Here is a 19178-nt window from a genome sequence, read left to right as displayed (position 1 = left end):
GACCGCCAGGGAACTCCCAAGCAGGCTCCCGTATCTTGTTCCTGAATCGAATGAGAGTGATTTCGTGTTTCCTAGGGAACATCACGCTGGCTTTGGTTTGATATTTAAAACTGAACAATATCAAAATAGTCTCAAACAATACCTTTTTGTTCACGAAGAAGTTTTGTTCGATCAAACATTTCTCCCGATAGATTTGCTAATCGTGACACGGTCTAGCTTTATGGGAATAAACCTCACTGAGTCGTGGTGTGTTGTTTTATCAAAGCCCGGCTGTGTTCTGCCTGGAGATAATTTAAAAGGTTTTTGCTTCATTTGTCTGCTTGCCAAGCAAACCCCAAGAGCCTCTGAGCTGGTTACAAGGGGACCTTCTGGTATGTTTCACTTTCCCGGAGCAGCGTCCAGCGGCTCTTTGCTGTTTGGCGTCAGCCGACCACGCCCCCCGCCTCCTCCTTAGCGGGACTTCCCCTGGCCTCAGGTCACGTCACCTCCAGGGCGATCTCAGCTGTCCCTTTGGGCTTCATCTTCATGGACATGACACCGGATCACAGAAGGTGTTTACTTAATCTGGGGTTTCCCTGGAAAGCTTTGCCTGCGACAAGGACTCGGATGCGGGATGCTGTATTTGAGAGTTGGTACATGGAATCAGGAGTGAGGGCGTGGGGAAAGGGAGACACAGAGGAGGAAACCCCCCAATAAAGGGGTTTTGTTGAGGTCTGTGCCATAAGCATGGGGGCCACCAATGGTACCTCTAGAGGCCTCAGAACTTCCCCCAGCAGGACTGTTCACTTGCTTGGTGGGAGCAGAGCATCTCCACCTCCAGTCTCCCAGGATGCTTCCGGGATGGCTGAGAGCTGCCCCTGGGGCCATAACTCCCGCAGTCTTCAGGCTACGTTGGCACCGTCAGGGGGCTGGCAGATTTCCTAGAGCAGAAAGCAGAAAGACGCTGGCCTGGGGGCTGCCTGACGGGGAAAGCCTCGGGCCCTCTGCCGGCCTGTCCTCCTGTCCGCTGCTTCCCCATCTGCCAGTCCAGCAGGGAGAGCTTCTGACCAGCCCCACCTACCATCACAGATTCCAGGAGAAGCCAGCTCTCCCTCGGTTCCCTCGGTGCTCCCTGTGTGAGCAGCCCCGACTCTCTGTTCAGATATCAGTCCCAGGGGGCTTTTCAAAACAAGTCTATGGAAAATAACTATGTGGAAAATTAAAGGAGAGTAATAAAACTCCTTATTAAGATACAGAGGGCTACACGGGAGGCACGCTGGCAGAGGAGTTGAGGGATTTGCGAGATCTGGGAATATTTATAGTATCAGGTTATGGAACTGAGCTAGAAATTGTCATGAAATGACAAATAAATGAGTGTATGGGCCAATATTTGATGTGCGGGGACATGAGGGAAGTGGATCTCTTGCTACAGTGGAAAACATGTAGAAAAAATTGCAGAAGCGTGGGGGAGGCTGGCAGGGATGGGGGGATGGGGCAAACTTGCTGGCTGGAGCACCCACTTTTTCCTGCTTACCAGGCTTCCCCTGTGCACACCTGATTTTACCTGGCTCTGACCGCATGTCCTTGGGTGAGTCCCATATATCCTTGCTGCCCAGTTTCCCACGTGTAAACTGAAGGGTTGGGCTAGGTCCTTCCCATCTGGGTAGCCTAAGAACCCTTCTCTGAAGAAGGATGCTGGCCTCCAGCATCCCAAACCCCGGACCTTCTCCTCAGGAGGGACAGACCAAGCCTACCGCTGAATGCAATGAACATCTGGGTTAATCAAAGCCACAAAATATTTATAATGTTTTTCCCAGGACAGAGGAGCTGGTTACGCTCGCATCTCTTCACGGTACGATGCCGCAGTTTCTAGTCCTCTGTAAAGCAGTTACTCTTTCTGGGAAGTCCTGGCGTGCCCCGTGCTCAGGGGGGCAACCCAGAAATATTGTGACTGATGGTCGAATGCTTCAGGTTTCACAAGGAAAAAGAAAAGCTCAGAGATGGAGAGCGTTACATCTTTCTGCTAGCTCATTCACGCATCATCAGACATGTTGGGGGGTGGGGTGCGTCCAGGTAAAGGCAGCTTACAGAAGCAAAAACAGGCAGTTCTGACACCGAGAAGCAAAAAGGATGATTTCCCTTTTCCTAAACTGAGATGGAGTTACGGTGCTCTGTGACATGACTGCTCCGGGTCCACCAGGAAGATCGCTTCAAACGAGCCGTGCACAGGGATGCCTGAAGGGGCAAAACACTGGCAGGCACGGGCAGTCAGGGGCTGAGGGTGCCCCCTACCCTGAAACACGTTCTCAGGGCATCAACGAGTGAGTAAAGGCATCGCTGCAGTGTTTTTGGATCCCCAGCCTTTTCACAAGAGGTTTTTGAAGACTGGAAGGACGTTGCCCAATCCGTACAAGGCTGAACTGGATACCGAAATGGACACAGAGAAACTGGGACGAAAGCAGGATACTGTCCTTAAAATGCCAAAAGATGCGCCTCACACAGAGCCCTGTTGTTGAGCAACAAACAGATCAGAGGCACTGGAGCGGGTGGCCGAGGGGCGTCCAGTTGGGTGGACGGGCTGGCAGAGGACTGGGCCCCCAGGGAAGTATTTCTTGAACACAGCAGAAGGGCTTTGGCATTGGAGCCCCGCGTGAGCACAGCAGCAATGTGTCCCTGGCCGCATTCTGGACAGCTGCTTCCTCTGCTCTCTGCAGGATGGTTCTAGAAATCCGAGCAAGAGAGTTTGGGGGGTGGGAATCTGGTTGGAGGGGGATGATATCTTAGGGACTTGAGTTGTAGGGCAAACAAGCCACTTTATTATATTTTTTTAATTTTTATTTTATATTGGAGTATAGTTGATTAACAAAGTTGTGTTAGTTTCAGGTGTACAGCAAAGTGATTCAGTTCTACAGATACGTGTATCTATTCTTTTTCAAAATCTTTTCCCATTTAGATATTACAGAATATTTAGCAGAGTTCCCTGTGCTATGCAGTAGGTCCTTGTTGGTTATCTATTTTAAATATAGTAGTGGCAAACACGCCACTTCAGATAACTTTTTTTTTTGGGGGGGGTTCGCCACGCGGCTTCTGGGACCTTAGTTCTCCGACCAGGGTTTGAACCTGGGCCCTTGGCAGTGACAGCGGGCAATCCTAACCACTGGACCGCCAGGGAATTCCCTGGATAACACGTTTTATTTGGGGTCATGGGGGGACTTGTGGAAGAAAGCACTCCCCCAGCCCCCTCACTCCCTATAAGCCACTTCCCAGAAAGCCGCCACTGACAAACCCAAAGAACATCAGAACATTCTGCTGGCCACCCCTCCCCCTCCCCTCCCCTCCCCCTCCCCTCCCCTCCCCTCCCCCTCTCCCCCAGCAGGATCCCCTGCTTCCATGCCAAAGAAGTTATGCCTGCAAGATCCTGCCTGGGCTTCATTCTTCCTGTTTGAAGGATTATTATTATTTGATTGATTGCCTCCTTTATTCATTCAATAAATATTTTATTAACTCTCATGCTTAAGGGAGCAGAGGAGAGAAAGGAGCTTGCATCTTGGCAGCCGCCCTAAAGGAGTTACGGCATTTTACCCCATGTGTGTCCTGAAATACTAGGCCCCAAACACAACATTTTTTTCTTTTCTTTTCTCTTTTTTTTTAATCTAAGTGCTTTTAAAGACTTCTTTGAAATGTGTGACAATTATGCAAACAGGAAAAAAAAAAGTACCTAGAGCCAATATTTAACTTTGCCTTTGGTATGTTGATGTCACCGGCCCATGCAAATCTCTCAGGCATGTCCTATAAAACTGACTTAAAAAAATATATTTATTCTTCACGGGGAGACATGGATTGAGGTTTTGCATAGTTGAAGGCTTGCTGTCCTGGAAGTACGTTGTTCTACCTCACAGCCTGGACGCCGGTGTTTGCCAGCCCCTCCAAGCCGCCTTCAGGCTTGCACATCTTGGCGGCAGCAGGTGCTCCCCCTTTGCAGAACACTGGAAATCCCAGGACTCAGAAACTTCCCTAGCTTACTCAGAGACAGGTGGAGTGACCCGTGAATTACCAGGGTCTTGAGAAAAGTTGTGAGCCGATTGCTCGCACCTCAGGTTGGGAAGAGGGAAGCCACCGTCCCAGCTCGGTGCTGGGGGCCTGAGGCTCAGGACACCCCGCCCCGCTTTGGGTTTTGGCAAACCTAGCGATCCCGGAGGCCTGGATAACAATAGGATTCCCGGGCGTCTCCGGAGGGTGCCTTTCCGACTTCAGGATTCATCTGAGCGGTTGGTTTTAATTCCTCCACCCGCTAAAGCTTTTCCCGGCTGGGAGGGCCGCGGGCCGAGACACGCGTCTGCACGCCCTGGACGAAGCGCCCATCCAGGTGCAAGGTGGCCCGGGAGGCTGATGGCGGCGGAATACCCAGGCACAAAGTTTTCATCTGCTCTGCAAACCTTCAGATGGGCAATCAGCCTCTGTATTTCCGAATCCTGTGAACATAAAACACTCTGGGGCGGGAGCCGGCTGGGCAGAAGGAACCGGGCTTTGCAAAATTCAGGGACTTTCAGGTCCGCTGGGTTTCACCGGTTGTGTGGCCGGCGAGCCACGCAGCCCGGGGCGGGGCGGGGCGGGGCGGCGGGCGGGGCCGCCCCGGGCTGCTGCAACAGATCCCGCACGCCGCGCGCGGGTCGCCACGGCAGGCGGGAGCCGGCCGGGGCCGGGTGGGGAGGGGTTGACCGGCCTCCGGGGGGTGCGGGGAGATCCGGGGCGGGGGGCGCGCCTGAGTCCCCGGCCGCGCGCGCCCTTTGGCCGAAAGGGGACCCCTCCCCCAGCCTTGCCGGTCCCAACCGCCCGCTCCCGGCCGAGGGGAGGGACGGCCCAGCTGCCCCTGCCGGGAGCCCCCGGCCCGGCTGCAAAGCGGGGCGGGGCCGCGGCGTCCCCACCCCCTACCCGGACACCTGAGCGGCGGCGGAGGCGGCGGCGGCTCCCGCGCTCCGGCCGGGCTGGGCGCGGCGTCGCTCGGGTCCCCGCGGCCGAGCCAGGTGCGCGCGGACGCCAGCCCTTCCCTGGCGGCTCTGACCGGCCCGGACTCTCTGAGCTGCGCCCCGAGCCAGGTGAGGCGGCGGCGGGGGGCTCGGTGAGCTTCGCGAGCGGGGCGGGGTGGCGGAGGCACCCCGTGCGGCCGGGAAGGACGGGAGGTGGCTCTCGGGCGCCCGATCGTCCTCACCGGCTGCGTTTTGGGTGCGTCTGGATTCCAGGAGTCAGTGGGTCCGCGCAGTCTCGGGCCCATAGAGACTGAGGATGTGAGGTTGGGGCAAGGGTTCTTCGCGTCCTGGTGGGATCGCTTCTCTGTAGAGACCCCCCCAACCCCCCCGTCTTCCTTCTGGACTAGGGGTCGGTTTAAAATGCTTTGGAAGCGGCCTGGGGGCAGAGCGCAGGAGCACCGCCTTTGTCCCCCGCGTGCATGAACCCTCTCACCTCCAGCGCCTTCCCTTGGGGTAACGCAGGTGGACCTACCTCCGCCCCCTGCCTGGGATCTCCGTGCCCTAGGTCGCCGCCCGCTGGCCCGGGTACCTGGGCCCGCATGCCCGGCGGTAAAACTGGCTCAGGGCCGCCAGGGGGCGCGCGGGGGCGGAGACAGGCGCCGCGGTCGCCAGGTCCCCGGAGACCCTGCGTCGGCTCCCCCGGCTCCGCACCGGCGCCCAGAACTCCCATCCAGGTGCGCGCGGCTGGAGCAGCGGGCTCGGCGAGGCCGGGGCCGGTGCACCTGGCGCAGGCCCGGGGGTCGCGAGTGGATCCCCGGGTCCCCGGGGCCGAGCAGAGCCCCCGCCAGGTGCCCGGCCTCTGCCCGCCGCGCGCCCCAGCCGGGGTGGGGGGCCCGGCTGGTGCCGATGAGCGGCCCCCCCGCGCCTGGCCGCCGCCGCCGCCCGTGAATTATGCAGGAGGCTGGCACCGGCGGGCTCGAGTTGCTCAAGTTTCCCTGGCAACTTTCGCCCGGGCATCGATCCGCCCGCGCAGCCCGCGGCCCCGGCGCCTCCGCTGGGTGTCCGGGCGCCGGGGGCGCCTGGAGACACCAACCGCGCACTCGCCGCCGGAGCTGGGACCGCTGGATTGTGCGCGCAGGTGCGATCCCAGCGGAGGACCTCGCTGCCCGGGTTCGGAGGGTGCGGGGATAGGGGTGGACCTTGCTGCCGGGGCCGGATGACCTCGCCGCCGGTGTTCGGAGGGTGCGGGCCAGCGGCGTGCCTCTCGCGGGTTTGCGCGCAGACACTGCACGGGATGGGAGGGCGGGCGCGCGGGCGCGGTCAGTGTTTCCGTGGGGCTGGGGGCGTCCGAAGGGGGCGAGGCCTCTGCTGGTGACAGTGGGCTTTCAGGCGGAGCTTTTAAATCGACCCCGGGCGGCCGGATCTGAGAAGGCGCTCGGGCTCCCAGGTGGGAACTCAGGCCGCGGTACCTGCGGGCCCCGTGGCCGGCAGCTGTGGCCACGGTCCCGGGAGTCCTTAGAAGCCTTCCGAAAATAAAGTGGTTTCCGCGTGGAAGTTCGAGGTCGTAAATTGGATAGTTTCGTGACCTCTTTTTGTTTGAAACTCAAGTTCGAACGTTAATGAGGTCAATCCGCTAATTAAATTAAGCTCCAAGAATCAGAGATAATTTCGGAAGTCCTCCGTTGAGGGCGCCTTGATCTCTACCTGGGACTTGTCCCTCGGCTTTGCTGATCGGCCGCAGGGAGAGCACGTGGGCGCTGGGTTCAGCCTCCATCCAAGTGCCGCGCTGTCCGCGTTAAATAATTAGTGACCACCAGTTCCGCGCCTGGGGGTTTCGGGACGACCAGAAGAGACCCCGGAGACGGCTTTTGGAGACCCGAGTTTTCAAACCACTTGTCCGCGATAACGAGGCTGCGTCTTGATAAAGGGGTTGAACATCTGTCTGCCTGGAGCTTTGTGCCCACTGGCGGCTCGGCAGTGATTAAGGGGGGGAAGGTGGATGTGGCTGCCCTAAGGGGGGGTTGATAAATGGTAGCGTAGATTTTTGCCCAGAAAGTCACGGTGTCCTTAAGGAGGCCAGAGGGAGACCTTGTCTTAATAGGAATTACGCTGCTTTACAAGTGTCTGGATGTAAGACTCCTGGAGTGCAGTGTTATCAAGGAAGCGGGTTCCATTATTACGTTGAGGAATTTCTGCTTTTCCAAGAAGGAAGAATTGGGTGGAAAGCTGGTGCTTCTTTGGGCCCCAGTGGAAGCGGCTGGAATTCTTCAAGAATCAAAAGGAGTCCTTTACGCATAAAGTGATTTTGCCTGTAAAGGTGGTTCCCAGTGGGCACTGTTGAGTGCACTTGTCTGCCTTGAACAAATTAGATCCCTTTGGGCGGTGGGCTTGCGGAGGCAATCTTTTTGCCTCCTGACTCCAAGGACAATTTGCTTTAGAAAGCCCTATTCACATTCAGGTGAATTTCCCAGAGGTTTTCCTTCCTTCATTTTTTTTTTTTTTCTTGAAGTGCTTGGGGTTGTGAGGAAGGCCCCCACGCTGGCACCTAAGGGTCACCAATTTGGTCCAAGCCTCGCGGGGGGTGGGGGCCCTATTTAGGAGAAGCCTGGATCATCGAGGGTTCGGCAGGGGGTCCGCCGTGAGCAATGCCACCAGGAGGAAGATGGCGTTGTTCCAAGATAGCATTGCATTTTATATTTCATCGGTGCTGGGGAAAAGGATGGAAGAAAAAGCTTGACGTACGAAAACCGTGCCGGGAGTTAACCAATGTGCAGGGAAACACTAGTTGAACTGATTTTTCTAGAAAAATTTCTTTATCCTACTCGCTTTCTTTCTAAATACGTCCTGGAGTCCTAAATGATAGAGTTCTGGTGTCCTTGTCACCTCGGGTGAGTACAGGGGCCTTTTCCAAAGTGGGGCTCAGTTTGGGGGTTGCTAAGGGAATGGTGGGGATGAATTCAGCGTGGACCCCAGCCCCTGACCGCTGAACACGTTTCCCCAGGATTCCAGCTCCTGCTCTGTCCACTGAAGGCACGGCTTGGTGGCAGGCTGTTGGATCTGGAGTCCATAGTTACTCCTGGGCTGGGTGGGGTGGGGCGGAGGGGAGCGTGGCTGGAAACACCAAGAGAAAAGTACATTTACGGCCTCTCCTGGAGGCTTGCATTGCCCTGAGCCCTAGGGAGGGAACATTTAGGGTCTTCGATCATCCGTGTGACCCCTGGGGCAAATTTATTGAATCCTCTGCTTTGACTGAGGGGGTAGTTTGTGGATGGGTGGGGAGGAAAGCACCCCAAACAAAGACCTGGTCTTTTTCATCTTGGGAGCCCCCAGCCGTCACCTGGGACTGACTGGGTGAAGGGCTCGGAGCAGGGCCGGGTGACCCTTGTGACCTGGCCACTGCACCTGACCCGCCCACCCGAATGAGGGGCCTGCCATTCATTCCGAGGTGATCTAGGTTATATCGGAATTTCTCTGCACACTGTAAAGTCGAGTCAACAACTAATCACCTGACGGCCAAAGCGGGCCACAGGAGACCACCACGGGAGGTTCCAGGCCAGCGGGGAGAAGAGGGGGATTGGACCATCAGTGCACGGTGGGACAGGAGCTGTGATGGAGGTGACCGCTGGGTGCTGTAGGGCACAGAGAGCATCCCCAACCCAGTCTGGGAAAGGAAGGGGGTGGGGGATCTAAAAACATCTGGATGAGGCCTGGGGTGGCTGCATTGCCCTGGGACCTGGCGGGAATGGTCTGCTTCTTGTTCTGTCAGCTGTCAGGTTCTCACCTTCTGCCTGGCCCGGCGCTGCACTCTCGCCATAGATGACCTCATCCAAGTCTCTCAAAACTCCGGAAGGAGAGAGGTGCGATTGGTTATTATTCCCAGTTTACGGATCAGGGGCCTGAAGCTCGAAGCAGTGGAGCCACTCGCCCCAGACCACACACCTAGTGCGCGGTGAGCTGGGGTCGCACCCAGGTAGCTTGGGAGAGCCCAGCCCTTAAGCCTGCACACCGCACACATCACCCGGTGGGAGAATTCATGTGGTTAGAAGATGATTTTTCTTGTTACTGTGGTGTGAGAAAAACTGTAGCCAGAAAGTGAAAACCAGAGTTTCTGATCACACTTCTTGAGGTGATAGGCCTTTTTTTTTTCCTTTGAAAGCTGGTTCAAGAAATGCTTGGAAGGGGCTAAAAATGTTAATGTCAGTGGCTCCAGTGGTTGTTCTGAGATGGGTCTTTGGGGGACAAGAATGCATCGAGCACAGGCCTTCCCACCACTCAAGGGGTTTGCAGTTTTAACGGAAGGGAAAGGGGAGCCCACGCCCAATACTGGGGCAGATCCCAGAGGCTGCCCAGGGCTCAGGGTCGTGAGCTGTGTCGGTCTTGATGGTTATGCCCCGGGGATGGGCCAACTGAGGCGTGTGCCACTTCCGGGGGTTGGGGGGAAGGGGGGTAGGCAGCAGAAGCCTTCAGGGCTGCTGGGAGCTAGTGGGCAGCTGCAGGGCCCCCGGTGATTGGCTGCAGGAAGCCAGTGCAGGAAGGGGTGGGACAGGGTTTGAAAATTGTCCTTGGGAGGTTTTCAGAGTCCTCTCCTTGACTCTCAGGATGGAATGAAGCCACAGGTTCCAGATGTCAAAGCTGCAGATTTCTTTTTCTTCCTCCCTTCCTTCCTTCCTTCCTCCCTCCCTCCCTCCCTCCCTCCCTTCCTTCCTTCCTTTCTTTCTTTTCTCTCTTTCTTTTTCTCCCTCCCTTCCTCCCTCTCTCTCTCCCCCTCCCTCCCTCCCTTCCTACCTTCCTTTCTTGTTTTTTTTTTTTTTGTTTTTTGCGGTACGCGGGCCTCTCACTGTCGTGGCCTCTCCCGTTGCGGAGCACAGGCTCCGGACGCGCAGGCTCAGCGGCCACGGCTCACACGGGCCCAGCCGCTCCGCGGCATGTGGGATCTTCCCGGACCGGGGCACGAACCCGCGTCCCCTGCATCGGCAGGCGGACTCTCAACCGCTGTGCCACCAGGGAAGCCCCCTCTCTTGTTTTTCCCTTATGTATACAGTCACCTTTATGATAATCCATGAATCCATTAGAAACTGACATGGATCTTTCTGTTAAGACATCTAGATTCTCATGGGCATCTGCTTTCCACTCATCAGAAAATCCAGGTTTACTTGAGAATGGGGAAGAAAAGCCGATATCGTAGCGTCATTATGACAAGTCCTCACCTCATAGGAAACCTGAAAGGGTCTCTGGGCACCCCCAGGTCACAACACTGTGCTGTCTTCAGAGACCTGCCCACACTCAAGTGTCTTCTGGAATTCCTTCTAAATGCCAATGGGCACCTGGACAACAGTGTTTTATTCTGCTGGTTTCTAGGGTGCAGGTCCAGGGTTAAATAATGTGCCCAAACTTAACATTTTCAAACTGTCCAGGCTTATCTTCCAAAAGTAGCGTATTCCTCCCTTTACCAGCTCTCGCTGCCAGAGAGACCCAAAGCATTAAGTGTTGACTGCAAAGGAGTTAGGTGGGGCTCAGTTTCTCGCCCCAGACCTAGTTATCTGCAATCCCAAACAAACGCTAGCGCCACACACGCAGGACGGCAGTCCTTCCTGAAAAGGCCAGAGCTGCAGATTTCATACGATGGGCCTCTCGGGTGAGGGGCTTCCGGCCCACCCCACAGAAATTCTGTCTGAGGCCCAAGAAGCAGGCCGGGAGCTCCCCAGAGGGTGCCACTGTCAGGGGTTCTAGGAACGCACTTTGAGGAAGATGGTTGGCCGGAGTCCTGAGCTGCTGCTTCAGTTAAAAAGGCCTGATGTGGGAGGTGCACCTGGAGGCCTCCGTCAGGTGGATAATCACTGGCTCTACCTCGCTGGGACGGCTTTCTTCCAAACAAATTTCTTCTTGCCTCTCGACTCCCTTAACATTGCTTTAAAAAAACTGTATGTCCTCTCACACGTTTCCTGCAACGTTTTTGTATGGACAGTGCAGATACCCAGCAAAGCTGAGAGAACTGCACCCTGAATTGCTTTATACCCACCCCAGATCCTTCTATGAACCATTGCCCTAGACTCCCCAGGCATTTTCAGGTCAGCCTTTAAAGTTGTGCTTCGTAGGTTTAAATGTTTGCCGAGGACGTAGAACGTGGTCTGTGAGGTAAATATTGACATTTGAAAAGTAACTGTTCCCTGACTTTAACCGTATCCGCTGCGGCCAAAGTGTGGCTTGACACCCACCTTTGCTTGACAGATACCTGGAGGGCCTTTAGGGGATGATGTTTGCTCCTTTCCTTTCTTGGATTTATAGCCCCACTTCCCCGAGGAGTTTTATCCTGATATAATAGACTTTTATGCTTGTGGGTCTTTTATTAATCGATCGAGCATATTTCTCTGCAAGGAAAATAATACGTACATTGATTTTTAAAATCTTCTGTAACCTCAAGTCACTAAGTAGTTTTTAAAAAGTCACTTCTGGATTGAGAAAGCCCTGTGAAACACTATATATACATGAGAGATTTTTAGAAATGGAAAAAGGAAAATGTTCCTGGAACTGCCTCTCTCAGCGATCCGGCGGTGGGTGTTTTTGGTATTTAAATTAAAGCTTTAGGTGAAGTTCCCCCTTTGTTTGGTATCCGGGAGTCCCCTCCCCACAAGATTCAGAGGCGGCTGGAAGGCCTTTCAAAGGTGAAAGATGGGAGGGGCTGCTGGGAAGAGGGAGACCCCAGGCCTCTCTGTGACTGAGCTATTTCAGAAAAGACTGATTCCCTTTAGACTGGACCCCTTGGAAAGGGTCCACGCACCCCAGTTTGGAGCCCCCTGCAGGGGAGGAGAGGGAAATGGGCAAGAATTCAGCCCCGCCCTCAGGGTTCCGGCAGGTGATTCCCCCCCTGGGGACAGGGGTGACACCTAGGTGACAGAGTGACACAGGATGCCACCTGTGTGCTCCACATGGGCCAGGCCCTGTGGATGGGGGTGTCCTGCCCCAGACTGTCAACACTCAGGGTTCCTCCCAGGGCTGCACAGGAGAAATGAGAAACAGGGCCCATCCTCCTGGCCAGGAGCCTGGACCGCCAGGACCCTTTCCCAGGGGCTCTGATGGGCCCATGGTGTGGCTTGAGCCTGAGGAAGGGCAGGACGGAGCAGTGGGGTCTGTGTCCTGCCAGATTGGGTCCCAGGAGGCTTGGGGCACAAGGAGAGGGTCACACATCCTGAGCAGAGCTGAAGGCCGGCCTGGAGGAGGGAAAGGAGCCTTTGAACCTTCCTGAAAATTCAGCCTGGGCTCCCTGCCCCGGGGCCGATGAAGGCTGGGTTGGGGGCGGAGGAGGCAGCTTACTGCACCCCAGAAAGCACATGGCACGGCAGCTCCTGTCTGGGAGTTTTCCTGACCACCCCCCATCAACCGGGGCGGGGTGTGGCAAACGATAGGGATTTGCCTGTAGACCCCATCAGCAGGCAGGCAGGTCCCCGGGAAAGGACCAGGTCGTGTTTCTCTGTATCCCAGGGTTCCGGAGGGGTACGGGTTCGGAGTAGCCCTGTCCTTGGAGCTGGACAGCATCAGTGGTTCCACACTTCCCCTCCCACATGTGTATTCAGCTTCCGGAAGTCACAAAACCAGTCAGGCCACTGGCCTGTTCCTTCTTGGCCTCCCCCTGAGGGTTCAGACCGGGCCAGCCCAGTAGCTGCGCTCAGGCCCGGCCGCTCCCTGCCACCCACATCCGGGATGTCGGTTCGTGGCAGGTGGCACGTGAATTTACATCCACCAAGATTACCTCTGGGATGTTTACAAAGCTGGTGCGCTGGGACGGGAGGGTGGGGAAAAAATCAGCTGCGGTTAGATGCTTATTTTGTTAAAACTCGGAGTCCAGATGAAGGTGGGGGTGGAATTCCTGAAGACGGTTGTGGCGAGCCTGGCGTGTGAGGTTAATTATTCTCCAGACCTGGGGCGGTGAACGGCACACCCTTGGTTCCCAAGAGTTTCAAGGCTTCTTGGCTTTCCTGCAGCGAAATGGTCCAGAAATATGTGGGATGAGGCCGCCTGGTGTTGGTGTGTTTTGATTCTTTGGGGTCCCTTCTGGGGATGTCCCAGGCTGGTGAGTGACAGCGTGGGTGTCTGTGCTGAGTCGGCAGGATTCTGCTCTGCCTCTTGATCTGTTTCTCTTTCTGATGAGGTTCTTTGGGTCGTGGGGGAGGGACATCCACTCAGACCAGGGTCAGGGGTGTATTGGGGGACCCAGGACTGTCACTGTCACTGTGGGGCTAAACGGGCACCCGGAGTTGTCTTTCCGTCCGTCTCTCTCCCTCGGTGGACCATCTCGATGACTTTACATTGTGAAAAGCAGGGTAACAGCGAGTGTGTGAGCTGTGCAAGGCTCCACGTGCAGACGCACTCCATTCCCACCACAGACCCGAGAAATGGGCACTTGTATCCTCATGCTCGTTCTCCGGGGAGGAAACCAAGGCAGAGGGAGCTGACCTGACTGCCAGGACCCTACACCAGGCAGCCGTCCACTCCAAGGTGCAGAATTAGGGACCCGTCCTGCCCCATCCTCTGTGTCATCTCAGGGGTGATGCCCAAGCTGACCTTTCTGCTCCTTTCAGGACGAGTGGGCCAGGGTAGCACAGAGCTTCTCAAACTTTTGGTCTAAGGACCCCACTCTCCTCTTTGAAGAGGTTTTTTTTTTTTTTTTTTTTTTTTTTTTTTTTTTTGCGGTACGCGGACCTCTCACTGTTGTGGCCTCTCCCGTTGCAGAGCACAGGCTCCTGACGCGCAGGCTCAGCGGCCATGGCTCACGGGCCCAGCCGCTCCATGGCACGTGAGATCTTCCCGGACCGGGGCACGAACCCGTGTCCCCTGCATTGGCAGGCGGACTCTCAACACTGCGCCACCAGGGAAGCCCCATCTTTGAAGAGCTTTTAAGGACCCCAGAGAGCTTTTTGTTTATGTGCGTTGTATCTCCTGATATTTATCCTGTTAGAAATTTAAAAAGAGAATTTAAACCTATGTGATTAGTAATGCATTTAAAAATGACAGTACTAAACCTACATGTGTTATTGTAAATAAAATATTTTTATGAAAAATAGCTATTTTTCAAAACAAGAAAAAATGAAGAGAGTGTTTTACATCTTTGCAAAATCTCTTTACTGTCTGGTTTAACAGAAGATGGCTGGATTTTTGTATCTGCTTCTGCATTTAGTCTGTTGCAACATCACATGTTGTGTAGCTTCTGGAAAACCCTGAAGTACACTTGGGAGAGGGTGAGAGTGAGATAACAACTAATGTCTTAGTGTTATTATGAAAATGGTCTGACTTCATAGACCCCCTCAGAGGGCTTTGGGGAACCCCCCCAGGGTTCCCTGGATCATACATTGAGAACCACCTGAAGAAGCATGGGACTGGCAACACGGACAGGGTGTGGGTCTGAAAGCTGGCTCTGCCCTGTAGTCGGGTGGATGTTTCTAACACGTGTCCCTTTTCTTGTCATTCAGGATGCATCTGTGAAGTTTAGTTGGGGACCCCAGAAGGTCATCAGGTGGTCCCCACCCCATGACAGGCCCGCTGGTGGCAGAGGCTAGGGTGGTGGGATGTGGGCTCACCCAGGCGGGAGCTGGTCTGATCCACAGCTGGTACTTTGCTCTTAGGGGTGTAACTTGTGTGCGTGATGTCACCAGGAGCTAAACTGTGTGGCAGTGACAGGTGGGGAGCCGTGGCAACACTGTAAAGCAAGAAGGCTGTTTTCTGCTACCAGGGTCCACATGCAGAGGGGCCGGTGGACAGAGGTGGGGTGGGGGGACCAGGGCAGCCAGCGGGAGGGAGGAGAGAACTTTCCATGCTTCTTCCTTTCCAATCTGGATGCTTCTGTCTCGTGCCTAGTTGCCCTGGCTAGAACCGTCAGTACAGTGTTGAATAGAAATGGTGAGAGAGCACATCCGTGTGGTTCCTGATCTCGGGGGAGGGGAAGCATCCAGCCGTTCACCGTTAGTTGTGACGTTAGCGGTGGGTTTCTTGTGGCTGCCCTTTATCAGGTTCAAGAAGTTCTCCTGTCTTCTTTGTTGAGTGTTTATATCTTGAAGGGCTGCTGGGTTTTGTCAAGTGCTTTTTCTGCATCTCTTGAGATGATCAGCTGCTTTTGGTCCTTTATTCTATTAATACGGTGTCTTACATTAATTGAGTTTTTGATGGGAAGCCGATTTTGTATTCTTGGGAGGAATCCCACTTAGTCATGGTTTATCATCCTTTTTATATGCTGCTGGGTTCAGTTTTCTGGTATTTGCTGAGCTTTTCGTGTGTATGTGCGTAAGAGCTATGGGTCTGTAGTTTTCTTGGGATGGTATCATGGTAATAGCAGCCTCAAAAAATTGTTGGGAAGTGTTCTCTTCTATTTTTTGGAAAAGTGGGTGATGAATTGATATTAATTCTTCTTTTAAAATATTCTTTTCCATTGTGGTTTATCAGAGGATATTGAATATAGTTCCTTGTTCTATACAGTAGGACCTTGTTGTTTATCCATTCTGTATATAATAGTTTACATCTGCTAACCCCAAACTCCCAATCCATCCCTCTCCCACCTAGCCTCCCCCTTGGCAACCACAAGTCTGTTCTCTATGTCTGTGAGTCTGTTTCTGTTTCGTAGATAAGTTCATTTGTGTCATATTTAGGATTCCACATATAGGTGATATCATGTGGTATTTGTCTGACTTACTTCACTTAGGATGGTAATCTCTAGGTCCATGCCAAACGCAAATGGCATTATGTCATTCTTTTTCATGGCTGAGTAGTATTCCATTGTATATATGTACCACAACTTCTTTATCCATTCATCCGTCGATGGACATGTAGGTTGCTCATCCGTATCTTGGCTATTGTGAATAGTGCTGCTATGAACATAGGGGAGCGTGTATCTTTCTGAGATACTCATTCTTCTTTAAATGTTTGGTAGAATTCACCAGTGAGGCCCCCTGGGCCTGAGCCTGTCTTTCTGTGCAGTTTTGAATTTGTTAACTCGCTCCTGCTTGGTCTGGGTGTGTCCAGATCTTCTGTTTCTTCTTGAATCACGGCGGTTGGTTTGCATCTCACTGAAATCTGTTTCCTCTAACCACCTAATTTATTGTCACGCAGTTGTTCATAGCATTTCCTCATCCTCTCTTTTGTTCCTGTGAGGCTGCTAGGTGTCTCCTCTTCATTTCTGAGTTTGGTGATTTGAGTATTTCCCGCTTTTTTTTCCTGATCATTCTAGTGAAAAGTTTGTCAATTTTACTGACCTTTTCAGAGAACCGACTTATGGTCTCATTGATTTTTCTCTATTTTTCTATGTTCTTTTTCATTAATTTTCACCCTCACTTTTATTATTTCCTTCCTTCTGCTGGCTTAGCGTTAGTTCTAGCCAGAAGAGACAAATAATGAGAAGAGAGATAACAGAGAGGCACCTCTGTGGTCCAGGAGGGAGGGAGAGCTTGGTTAGGGGGCTGGGGGGGAGGGGTGGTCAGGGTGGGCCTCCCTGAGAAGCTGGCACCTGAGCAAAGACTTGAAGGAGGGGAGGGAAGTAGTAAATAAGAAGTGAAGAATTTGATGGAAATTGATGTGAAGACACTTATTTGCACTTAACATTTTTTAAGTCGTGTTAAGGTATATGTAACACGCAATTTACCATCTTAACCACTTCAACTGTGCAGCTCAGCGGCATTACACATTCACATTGTTATGCAACGCTCACCTCCATCCATCTCTAGAACTTTCCGTCTTCCCAAACTGACGCTCTGTCCCCATCCCATTCGGCACTCACTCCCCCTCCCCCTCCCCCAGCCCCGGGCCCCACCATCCTACTGTCTCTCTCTATGAATCTGATGACTGTAGGTCCTCGTATAAATGAAATCACACATTATTTATCCTTTCGTGTCTGGCTTATTTCACGGAGCATCACGTCCTCAAGTTTCATCCATGTTGTAGCCTGTCTGTGAATTTCCTCCCTTTTTAAGGCTCAGTAATCTTCCGTTGTGCGGATGGACCACATTTTGTGTATCTTTTCATCCGTCCGCGGACACTCGGTTGCCTCCACCTTTTGGCTGTTGTGAATGATGCTGCCATGAACGTGGGTATTCAAGCCCCTCCTTTCAGAAAGCACGTTTTGAAGCGGTGACCAGCCCGAGGCCCATCTGGTCTTGGGACTGCAGAGCTCAACCTCTCGCCTCACCCAGGCTGCTTTCCCATAGAAAGAGGCCCATCTTTCTTCTTGAATCTCTCCACAAAGCGGGAATGACTCTGTCTGTTGGAGAAATTGTGGAGCACGATTCCTCCCATATCCTGTGTTCCCATCTCCCAAGGAGGAAAGGCCTGGGAACTGGGTCTCACCTTTGTGGGTTCATCCAGGTCTCGGGCAGGACCAAGGAAGGTGCCGGGGCAGAGAGAGAAGCAGGGAGGGGGTGCCCTTCTGCAAGATGTCACTCATTCACTACCTGGTGCCTTGTGGTGCCTCAGGGTTTCTCAGTTCCGAGTCATCCCTACCCTGTTGTCATGAGACGTTCTCCTGTATTCTCCTCTAATAACTTTAATGGCTTGCTTTGTATTCGTTTATTATTTTTATGCCATCAGGAGCTGGCCCTTGTGTCAGGCCGGGATGGGATTTGTCTGTTTCAGCACAGGAGGACCTGCCCCCGCCCCTGCTGGCTTTGCCTCTCCCCCTCTGTCACGGATCCAGCTCCCAAGCTCATGTGGGGATTGGTTTTCTATCGATCTGGCTCTAAGTCCACCATGTGTGTTTACAATCCCGTTCAAAGGAGCTTTGAGACTTGGCGGTATGATCTCCTTTAGACTGCAAACAGCCACGTTGCAAATTATTCCATTCTGTGGTTGAGAAAAGGAGCCAGTTCAGAGGGGTGGGTCAGCTCAGGGCTCCCCGCCAGCACATGGCAGGGCGGGTCAGGCTCAGACATGCCGGACCCAGGGAGGGGCTCAGCCAGACCAGGGTGACGCCAAAGCGCTGAGCCGGTGTCTTATCTTCAGTGACTGGACAGACGCTTCCTTGACAAGGGACCCAGGCTACCACCGAGCACTTCTGTCCATTCAGTGTGGTGGCACTAGCCACACGTGGCTGTCGAGCCCTTGAAACGTGGCTAGTGCCACAAGTTGAGGGGACGCTGTTCTGTATGTATTGGGTTCCATAAAATATAAGTATTCATTTCAACTGGGTTTTTCTTTTCTTGTTTGAAACGTGGCTAGTAGGAAATTGAAAATTGCATTTGGTGGTTTGAATTCTATTGCTGCCAGCACGGGTTTGTAGCAGCCCTTACTGGGGGCTGGGATCAGCTTCCTTATTTCTTGTCCCCTGTCCCCCGCCACCCAGTCCCTCTTGCTCCTACCTTGTCGCCCCACTGTCTTGTTCTCAGACGGAGCCCCCTTCCTGCAGACGTGCTTCCTGGGTTTAGCAGCCAAGAATCTTCACTGGAGGAAAAGGGAGAGAGGTGAGAACCTCTATCATCCCAGCCTTCTACCCCAGGGTGGAGCTCAGGCCCACCTCTCAGAGAGACTGGGGTGGGAGGGGACCCCAGAGCTAATTTAGGATTGATCAGGGTTCTAGAATGTTTGTGCTGGGGGGCCCAGGTCCAGCTTTTGGGAGAACACTGGGCCTCAGGAAGGAGAAGGGACCTGGCCAGGTCCCAGTAGGTTTCCTGCCGGACCCCAGGTCCCCAGGGCCGGGCAGCTTCCCCCAAACCCCGAGGCCACTGTGGGTTGGTGTAGACTCTCTACCCAGACCGGGCCCAGTGAAATAGCTTCTGGGGTCTATTCTCCAAAAAAGCTGGATTCTTACTGGAAGTGTCTGGGAATAATATTATTATTTAACACTCACTGCTGCCCCTAGACATATGGGCAGTTTTCTGGTCCCCGCTGGGGTGTCCACGTGGTCCTAAGGCTTTCGGGTTGTGCAGTCACCTGGGACACCCGGCAGATTCCCCAGCAGAATGTAACACGTGCTTGGCTGTGGGGTCAGTGGTGGGGTTGGTGCTTTCCCAGAAGACAGGAAATGCCTCCGAGGTAACAGACCATCCCGTCAGCTCCACGATGCTCCGTGTTGTGAGGCAGAAATGATTTCTTTACCAGGCTTACTTGGTGACATCATAATAAAGAAACGGTTAAATATTTTCTATTAACAATGCCATCACATAAAATAAAATAAGATAAAAGAAGAAAAATAAAATAATAGCTACCTATATCCTTGTGGGTAGCTTGATTCATTGTTTTGATTATTTGCATTTTATCGCC

General features: G+C 53.7%; 1 protein-coding gene across 2 annotated transcripts in view; it reads left to right on the top strand.

Moving 5' to 3' along the window:
* Window positions 1–4732: 4732 nt before the first annotated feature.
* SHANK2 (SH3 and multiple ankyrin repeat domains 2) overlaps window positions 4733–19178 on the top strand; it is a 546027-nt gene continuing 531581 nt past the window's right edge. Inside the window, exon 1 of one of the 2 annotated variants that reach the window (XM_060019467.1) lies at window positions 4733–5075. The gene's annotated coding sequence lies outside the window, so the exon portion shown is untranslated. Of the gene's footprint in view, window positions 5076–5577; window positions 6085–19178 lie in introns of those variants that run through there. The other variant, XM_060019468.2, reaches the window with a different exon arrangement.

This window comes from Delphinus delphis, chromosome 8 (genome assembly GCF_949987515.2).
Source record: "Delphinus delphis chromosome 8, mDelDel1.2, whole genome shotgun sequence".
Taxonomy (NCBI): domain Eukaryota; kingdom Metazoa; phylum Chordata; class Mammalia; order Artiodactyla; family Delphinidae; genus Delphinus; species Delphinus delphis.
This window is presented reverse-complemented; position numbering and strand designations above follow the sequence as displayed.